Here is a 10,256-nt window from a genome sequence, read left to right on the forward strand (position 1 = left end):
AGAGAGACTAAAGCCATTCCATGCCAACATTTGGCACCCTCACTGCTACAGGAGTTGGGCCTTTCTCTCAAAATATATTTTGACCAAAAAAAACCTGAGTCTTTGTCCTTATTAAAGAAAAGAAAAATGTAAGCCTCCCCCAGGGACAGAATTCCGAATGGAAACATGAAGATGCAAGTGAAAGCAATAGCTTGAGAGATTCATGGAATTTGATTATTTAGGATGGGGAGAATTTAACATGTGCATGGGTAGAGAGAAAAAGAAAAGTCGGGAGAGCAAAATTTGGAAGCTATGAAAATGAGGAAAGGAATTTGAAGTAGAGCAGAGGAACCAGGACAAGAGTCTGAAGGTAACCAGACTCACTGCTAGGAGCCATGGCAGGAGGGAGTGAGCAAGAGAGAGGAATGTGGGCATATGAGTATTGTCAAGCTGCCCCTGGCTCTTCTCAGCGTTGGAGCCTTTGCTGACTACTCTGTTTTCTGCTCATCATCTGAACCAATCCTGACTAGGAGAAGAAAATTGTTAACAACCTCAGCCTCCCATCAGACACCTGGAGCTATTCTTCTGGGCATAGATCTGTTCCGAAGTGTGCCCCGGGTAAATACTGAACATCCAAATGACCACCAAGCTACCACCTTCCCTTAATCAGACTGACTGGCCAATCTCGTGTTCATCTCAGCTACTGCAAATGAGTAAGCAGTTGTTTACATTTTGTCTACCTTTCCTAGGAAATAGATCTGGCCAGACAAGGGGCTAGAGTTGCAGCTCCATCAGATCAGTATTGGCAATTGCTTTCATGTAATCTGCCCCTTAGGGCCAATGAGCTTATGAAGGAGGCAATCAACATCCTCTTGTAGAGATTTCAGCTGCTCTGTCATAGGGCCACATCCTTGAGAACGCTCCTAGAATGGAACAGAGCTTCTCATAGTGCTGTCCTGGGATTAGTAGCATCAGTATCACCTGGGAACTTGTTAAACACGCAAATTCTTCAGCCCCATCCCAGATCCACTGAATCAATAATTCTTCAGGTAGGGCCCAGCGATGTGGGTATTAACACATGATTCTGATGGGTGCTAAATTTTGCAAACCACCATCCTAATGAAAAGGCCAGTTACTGCCAAGTTCTCCTCTCTCTGGCCCTTCTCAGTAGCATCTTGAGGTAATGGCTGCTGTGTCTAAGCTGACTCACTTGCTCCTGCTCACTCAATTTATTCTCACTGACTCTCTTTTCTCCTCTACTGGCCTCATCCCTTCATCAGCGGGGTCCAATGGAAGCCCATGAACTCTTGTGTTTCTGGCCAGATTCCACCTCTTTCTAAAAATTCACAGCCTCAAACTGTTATCTTGATGATGACTATCAACACCACTTTTCTCGTGCCTTTATTTCTTGATCCAAGGACTCTAGTCCCCATACAGTTCTATGTAACCCTGTCTTCCTCCTTTCCCCAACTCCTGACAACACATCTACTGGGCCCTCTGGAATTTATGAACCATCATCAGCAAAATCCCTAAAACCTCAATCTCATCTCTTAATATTTGCTTCACTTTATTGTTGCAATTGAAGGCTCTAGTTCGGTGTCTGTTAAAAGGTAAGCCTCATGCCACTGGGCATGAAGTATGGAGTAGGTTTCCCTTATGCTCCTCATTGCTATTTTCAGCCCATTCTCTCTTCTCCTGAAAACTCCCAGCTTTGAATCTCATCACCGTCTAACATCCATTTATTCTTCTTATAATAGTCATTTACCCACCTCCAAATCACTCCTACCCACTCCTTGAAGATATTAGCTCTGGTTCACAATACTACTGTCCTAATTCTTCAGGATTTCCATATTTACGTCGATGATCTTTTCAATAACCTGGTTTCTCAGCTCCTTGATCTCCTTTCCCTCAATGATCTTATCATCCCCGTTACCTCAGCACTCACTTCCATGGTCACATCCTGGATTTTGTCATTACCAATAACTCATCCCCTCCATGATGTCAATTCCAAGCATCTCACTCTCATAGCCACTTCCCGTCTTTCCAGCTCACTTGTAGTCCAGTTCTAACAGTGCTTCAACTCCACCAGAAACTCATCTACCTCATGTTGTCATTTTCTTTCCCAACCAGCTTAAGATTTTTATCTTCTATCATTTAAATCACTCCCTTGCACACACCCTCAATTCTCTTGTTCCTCTCTCACTTCAGACTCTCATTGGGGAAAACTGAATCACCGTTGAAATCCTCCAGAAAGTGAAGAGTAAAAGTATGTCTTCTGCTGAGATTGTTAAGGAACAATAAGGCAGCTAGCCTTGAGTATTTTCTTTGAGCTACACATAGTTAAGAGTGTCTTCCATATATTGACTCAATTAATACTCATAATCCTATTAAGTAGTATTCTGTAATTGTTCTATTATTATATCTTACTTTACACATGATATATCTCAGAGATAAAGCAACTTGCCCAAGGCCAGACAGGTAGCAAGTGACAAATCCAGAGCTTGAAGCCAGGCAATCTACTTCTAGCACTGAGCTCTTTACCACTCCATGATACTGTCTTGAGAGGACAGATACAGTAAATGGCAAGTCAACATGAAGACTGGGGTAAGCCATCAGGGAACTCACTCTGGGTCATTCCAATTTTTCTACTTAAAGAGAGAAGTGAGAAGGTCTTAGAAAGTGCTGCTCGATAGAAATATAACATGAGCCCCGAGTGTGAGGCATATATATAATTTTACATTTTCTAACAGCCACAGTTAAATCACAAAAAGAAACAGGTAAAGTTAAAATTAAGCCCATCCTGTCAAAAATATAATTTCAATATTATATCACATATCAATTGTGACAATCTTTTACATGCCCTTTATGTCTTAGAAATTCATCATCTATTTTAAACTTATAGTATATCTCCATTTAGACTAGCCACATTTCAAGTGCTCAGGGTCTGCCATATTGGACAGTGCAGCCACTGGTAGGATGACTGAGAGTGAATTGATAATATGTATGGAGATTAAGTATTTAAGGAGAAACATAAATTACCTGTTGTTTGGTTTATCTTAGGTAGTCTGAAGGAACAAATAACAGTACTGACAAGTAGAAGCCAGATCTATATTGAAATAAGATAATATAAATCTATATGAGTGTGTATGTGTATATTTATATATGTATACACTCGCACAAATGTGTTGGGTGTATGCAGATTCAGCATTCACGATTGGTAAGCCAGAAACTGGCATAATTTGATATCAATAGGATTTAACGTCTTCCCCCACAAAGTACTTAAGCTACTCAGAATAGAATATATAGCCTTTGTTTGGGAATTAATCCCTGGTTGTCTTCTGTCTGTCCATCCCTTGTCTAATTTTCAATCTTGCAGTCCTCATATCCAGTCTTCTTTCCAGTCTAGTACCTCAGACCCTTTTCAGACCTTCCCCTTTCTCTTTACTCTGTTGAATCTCTCCTCAGATTCAGTCACCCATGGGTTAACACAGTGATCATAGACTCACTTTGGCCCTGCCCTTGACCTTTCCACACCCACACCTTTCCCTCAGCTAGTTTTATTACTAACACGAAACCAAGTCCTATAGAATGACACCAGAGATTTTCCCATTAAGTACCTACATTCGACATGGCATCCTTGTCTTAATTTAATTCCCCCACTTCATTGAAATTTTGTCATCTCTTTAGTAGTGAATATTCAGTAAGATCCAGGATCCAGAGGATTGTCTCATTGCCATTTAGGTTAAGAATCACAAAGCAATTTACCTGGTGGCCAGACTGGAAGACAGGAGTTAGAAAGGGAAAGAAAAATGGCTGAAAAAATTGTATAGCTATAAATATATTTTTAAACTATGTAGCAATATAATAGCTATGAAATTGAATCTTCTTCCCTAGGGTAAGTAAGTAACAGAGTATCATAGGCCTTGGCAGGCAGAATAACCCCCTTTTCCAAGCTGGAAGATATCATCCTTTGATCAAAAACATAAGATCCTTTCATTTTCCCCACTACAGTCAGCGCTTCAATTTCAAAGGCCACTCGCTGTTTCTGATCCGTTATCAGTCAGGCAGACTCAACACACATAGAGAAAGCCACTTTAGTAGAAGCTGCTACCTCCTTTATCACAAATGCAGACTTAAGGATCTTATCCTGCTAAAACTGTACAGCACAACGAAAAAAGGCGGAAGTGGGGGCAGAGGAAAGCCAACTTCATGATGGGAAGTTCCAATTTGAGAGGAGCAGAGATGTCAAACATAGCTGAAATATGGAAAGTCGCCTAATGTGACTGATAGATCCCTTTGTTTCTGAGCCAATTTCACTCCTCATATTGGGATTTCCAAAACAAAAATACCAGGATGCTGTTGGGCAGGTAAAAATATGACATATGTGAATACGTTCCATGACCTAATACACGTCAGGCACAGTGCTGTCTTTTTAAAATACAGCAAACCTCACAATCCCCTCAGCATGAAGAAAAGGGGGCTTAGAGAAGTTACACATGGTATACTCTTAAGTGAACTGTCATTCGAATCCCTGCTTCGCCCACCCTGAAGCCGAGGCTTTTTCTTTCCTTTTCATTGTTTGTTTTCATCTCTTTCTCCTATAGCACCCTGCCTCCATAGAAACAGGAGGAGGCTTGGGTGTGTGTTGCTCTGTGGACTGGTTTAGCCAGAAGGACAAGCCCAACCACACAAACATTTGTTTTCACTTTGTCCATTCTGTGTACATCATAATTGTGCACCCCTCAAAAAAATGTTAGGTTAAATAAACACAGGACACATAAAAACATCTCTGCCTTATCCCCACAACATAAATCATATTTGCCAAATGTTACATTTGCTAAATTGGAGGCTCACCGCTCTTAAACTACTAATTTACTCACACGCTTAACTTCAATGGAACTACAGTGTCATGTTCTTCAGGTGACTTTTTTTCAGGGGCACTGGTATCACTCATCCATATTATTCATTTAACAAATTTATTCAACAAAGGACAATTAGATAAAGGATAAAAAGGCAAAGGATGGTTGGAATGGAAACACTGGAATCAAGTCAAATAAACTATATACTCCAACTATAAATGTAGTTTCCCTAACTAGTTTTATTTCAGACTTCTATTACTTCCCCATGTTTCCTTGTGTGATATTATGAAATGCATATTCGGTCTTCTTCCTCATTTCCTGACTTAAGCATCCAAAATCCTTAGAATTCCCAAGAGATAAGAGTACCTTCTGTTAGCCAGGTGTGGTGGCTGCTCGCCTGCAGTCCCAGCTACTCGGGAGGCTGAGGCAGGAGGATCACTTGATCTAGGAGGTTGAGGCTGCAGTGAGCTGTGGTCATGCCACTGTGCTCCAGCCTGGGCAACGGAGTATCCTGTCTCAGACAAAAAAGAAAAATAGTATCTTTTGTGTTCTAATGAGATGACTGGTGGCTGGGAGCCCCTAGATTACCTCAGGATGGGGGCTGGTTGCCAAGGGAACTAACTATGAGATTAGAGGATTGGAGCTTTCGGTCCTACTGCCCTCAGGGGGTTTCCACATTGGCAAGCAAGCACTCATTCACACGTGAGGAGGGAGGTGCACCCCATGAGGACAGACGTTTCTGTACTCAGGCACCTTCCAGACCTTGCACTTCTCTCTTCATCTGGCTATTTGTTTGTATCCTTTAAATTATCCTTCGAAATAAACAGGCAAACATAAGTAAAGTGTTTCCCTGAGTTCTAGGAGCTGCTTTAGCAAATTAATCCAACTGGAGGAGGGGCCCTAGAAACCCCAGTTTATAGCCAGTGGATCAGAAGTTCCTGAAGCCCAGACTAATGACTGGCTCCTAAAGTGAGAGGCAGTCTTGTGGGACCGAGCCCTCAACCTGTAAGACCTGATGCTACCTCCAAGTGGATACTGCCAGAATGGAATTGAATTAGAAGACACCCAACTGGTGTCTGCTGCAGAACTGATTGCTTCCTTGTATGTGTGGAAAAGCCCCACACATCTGGTCACAGAAGTGTTCTGTGTTGTAAGAGCACAGTAGAAGGAAAAAACAGATATTTTTTACTCATTATTTGCATGAATTTTTGGTGAATGAACTTACTTTACTGGGTTTTTTATTATAAAATTATTTATAATGTTATAATTATATATAATAAAATTAATTATAAAAATAGCACATACTGTGGAAATATATACTCATTAGATTCTCTGTATCATGTTTGGTATGGATTCTTTCACACTTTTTTTCCATATGCCATACAAACATAATTATACAGAAAGGTTTTCCTCCTTTTCATAAAAAAATACTATACACTACTCAGGCCGGGCGCAGTGGCTCACACCTGTAATCCCAGCACTTTGGGAGGCCAAGGTGGGAAGATCACCTGAGGTTGGGAGTTCAAGACCAGTCTGACCAACATGGAGAAACCGTCTCCACTAAAAATACAAAATTAGTCGGGCGTGGTGGCGCATGCCTGTAATCCCAGCTATTCAGGAGACTGAGACAGGAGAACTGCTTGAACCTGGGAGACGGAAGTTGCGATAAGCCAAGATCGCACCATTGCACTCCAGCCTGGGCAACAAGAACAAAACTCCATCTCAAAAGATAATAATAATGAAAATAAAATAAAATATAAAAATTGCTCTACACTATTCAATAATTCGTATTTTTTTCACTTAGAATATATCATGCATACCCCTCCAGATCAGTACATTTAGGTTGACTTATCTTCTAAGTAATTACATCATTTTCCATTATAACTATATCGAAATATATTTACTTCTCTAGAGATGAACATTTTGGATATTTTCAAGCTTTTGGTGAATGCTTTACTATAATATATACTATTACAACAAACTTTTTTGTACACATATTCTTCTGTGCAGGTAATTGGGGCTATAGCTTATTGTGATATAGCCCTCAAAACAGAGCAATTAACTCAGGGGCTATGCACATTTCTTTATTAACAATATTGTTGTTATTATTGCTATTATGTAGAGATTGTCTTACTTAATCACCCAGGTTGGAGTGCAGTGGTATGATCATAGCTCACTATAGCCCTGAACTCCTGCACTCAAGTGATCCTCCCACCTCAGCCTCCCAAGTATCTAGGACTACAGATATGCACCAATAAGCCCAGCTAATATTTTTTTTCATTTTAGTAGAGACAGGGTCTTGCTATGTTGCCCAGGTTTAACAATATTATTGAGACACAGACCTTAAGTGTACAATTTAATCAGTTTTAACATATACCCACACAACTGACTGATACCCATATCAAGATATGGAACATTTCCACCATCCAGAAAGTTCTCTCATGTCTCTTTCTAGTCAAACAAGTCCTCAAACTGTAGATCAGCCACAGATCTAATTTTTCCTGCTTTATGATTTCCTACAAACAAATTATAAAGTTTGCATCCTTTGGTGTTTGGCTTCTTTTATTCAGTATAATAGCAGTAGCTTATCCATTGTATTGTACAGCTATACCACAATATTCATTTCTTTTTAACTGTATGAATATTCCACAATATATTCAAATATGCTTCTAGTGAGGAACATTCAAATTGTTTCTGGTATGTTTTATTACAATAAAAAATATTACAAGAAACTTCATTGCACTTATGTTCTTAGGTGCTAGTACTTGTTTCATCATAGGATATAGCCCCTTAAACAGCACTTTTTAATTTTTAAAATTTTTGATTTTTTTAGATACTGCCAGTTGCCTTCTCATGAGGTGACTGAAATTCATACTCCCATCGGCCCATTTCCTCACATTTTAATAAATCTGAAGAAACTCTTTGGATATTAGGGGTATTAACCCCTAAATGTTAAACACTCATTCATGGGAAGAGTCACCTATTAAAATATTTAAAATACATGTATTGAGCTCAAACTTTACGTGGAGTACTTTGCTGGGCAATGGTGATAAAAAGATAAGCAATATGATTAGCAAGGATGAAGGTTTTCATGTGATACAATAGGAAAGGAGATTTAAGAAAACCATATTGCAAGGTCTGGCAAAGTATGTCTGGCCAAGTGGTTATAAGTGTTACTTTTGAAAAAGTAAGAGAACTTGATAAAGAAGAAGAAAGTATCCTAGGCAGACAAGTGACTGGGAGAAGCCACCAAGGTATTAAAAAACCCAAATATCCAGATTACAGAAGACCACAGGAACATGACAATTACATGGAAGGGTGATCCCTGAGTGCATGTGTGTGCATGTATACACACAAATAACTATAAAAATTAATGAAACTGGAATAAGGTCTATAAAGTAGGTAATACTGTTTACCAATGTTACATCTCTTGATTTTGACAACTTCCCTGCGTTTGTATAATATAACTGAACGCTTTTGTTCTTGGGAAATACACACTGAAGAATTTAGAAATACAGAGACGTAATGGCTACAACTTACTCTCAAATAGTTCAGAAAACAAAAACTAGAGAGACAATGATTGATTAGATAGATAGAATGATAAAACAGATGTGGTAAAATGTCAACAATTGGTGAATCTAGGTGAAATGTATACGAGAGCTTTTGATAGTAATCTTGCATTTTTTCTGTAACTTTATAATTATTTCAAAATAAAGGTTTTTTGTATTAATACCCAAAATGCAATAATGCCTTCAGTGACCTTAGGTGGTTCTATCTGACTAAAGTGAATCATGTAAGATGGAAAGTGGTGAGCTCTGCAGACAGAGAGGCAAGCAAAGGCAAATTCCTGAAGGACCTTGTTCTAAGCTGAGAAATGTGAACTTCATCCTGAAAACCAAGTGGAGTGAAGGAATGAAATCCAATTTGCATTTTTAGAAAGACCCCTTTAGTAGCTTTGTGGGACCAAATGAGAGGCAAGAAGCTTGGTAGGAGGCTGCCATCATAATTCAGACAAGTGCTTCTCTGCGCCATCTTTTCTCCTCCCCTGGAGCCGCCGCTTTTAAGGGGAACATCACACACCGGGGCCTATTATGGGGAGGGGGCCCGGGGGAGGGATTGCATTGGGAGTTATACCTGATGTAAAGGACGAGTTGATGGGTGCAGCACACCAACATGGCACAAGTACACATATGTAACAAACCTGCATGTTATGCACATGTATCCTAGAACTTAAAGTATAATAAAAAAATTAAAAAAAAAAAAAAAGATAAAGCAGTTGAAGGTCAAGCCATGCAGTTTCAGCAGGTACCAGATCCACCCCGGACACGGGAGGGACTACACCACGATGGACGAGAAGGTTTTCCAGTTTCTTAATGCATTTATTTCCAAGAGGAATACTCAGCAAATAAACTGGACTATCCTCTACAGAAAGAAGCGCAAAAAGGGACAGTGGGAAGAAATTCAAAAAAAAAGAACCCGCCGAGCAGTCAAATTCCAGATAGCCATTACTGGTGCGTCTCTTGCTGACATCATGGCCAAGAGGAATCGGAAACCTGAAGTTAGAATGGCTCAACGAGAACAAACTACCAGGACTGCTAAGGAAGCACAAAAGGCTAAGCAAGCATCTAAAAAGACTGCAATGGCTGCTGCTAAAGCACCTACAAAGGCAGCACCTGAACAAAAGATTGTGAAGCCTGTGACAATTTCAGCTCCCTGAGTTGGTGGAAAACACTAAGCTGGCACATCAGATTTTTAAATAAAGATTGGACTATAACTCTAAAAATAATAATAATAATTCAGACAAGTGAAAGCCTCACCAAGGCAATGGCTGTGAGGACGGAGACAAGGGGACAATGTCCAAATATATTAAGATTCTTCATAACCTATAAGTGAAGGATGTGGGATGATTCTAAGTTGGGAGCTGGTTAAATGGTGGCGCAAGTTAACCAAATAAAAAACAGACACAAAGAAGGGAGCTCAGGAAGAAAGATGATGGGTTCTGGGTTAACTACGTTGAGTTTGAAGGACATGTAGAAAATTCAAGGGGAGGCCTCTAGAGCTTAGCAATGGAATCTGAATAGGAGATACTAACTCTAATGTCATCTGCAGGTAGGTGATTTGGGTTGTGATAAAGGACCAGTTCTGAGGGCTTTTTGCCTATTTCTCCACTACCAAAGTAACATTTTCTGAGGATACCTGACTTTTTAAAGGAGGCTAAGAATAAAAAGTTGTTATCTGTCTTAGTCCATTTGTGCTGCCATAGCAGATACCACCACCTGCGTAATTTATAAAGAACAGAAATTTATTTCTCACAGTTCAAGAGGCCGGGCAGTCCAAGATCAAGGCACTGACAGGTGTGAATGTCTGGTGACTACTACTGTCTGCTTCCAAGATGGCACCTTATTGCTGCATCCTCTA

The 10,256-nt window shown here is 39.9% G+C and overlaps 1 pseudogene; it reads left to right on the top strand.

The window, feature by feature from the left end:
• The first annotated feature begins 414 nt into the window (after positions 1-414).
• LOC105505816 lies at positions 415-9,555 on the top strand (annotated as a pseudogene).
• Positions 9,556-10,256: the final 701 nt, after the last annotated feature.

Source organism: Colobus angolensis, unplaced genomic scaffold (genome assembly GCF_000951035.1).
Source record: "Colobus angolensis palliatus isolate OR3802 unplaced genomic scaffold, Cang.pa_1.0 Scaffold129, whole genome shotgun sequence".
NCBI lineage: Eukaryota > Metazoa > Chordata > Mammalia > Primates > Cercopithecidae > Colobus > Colobus angolensis.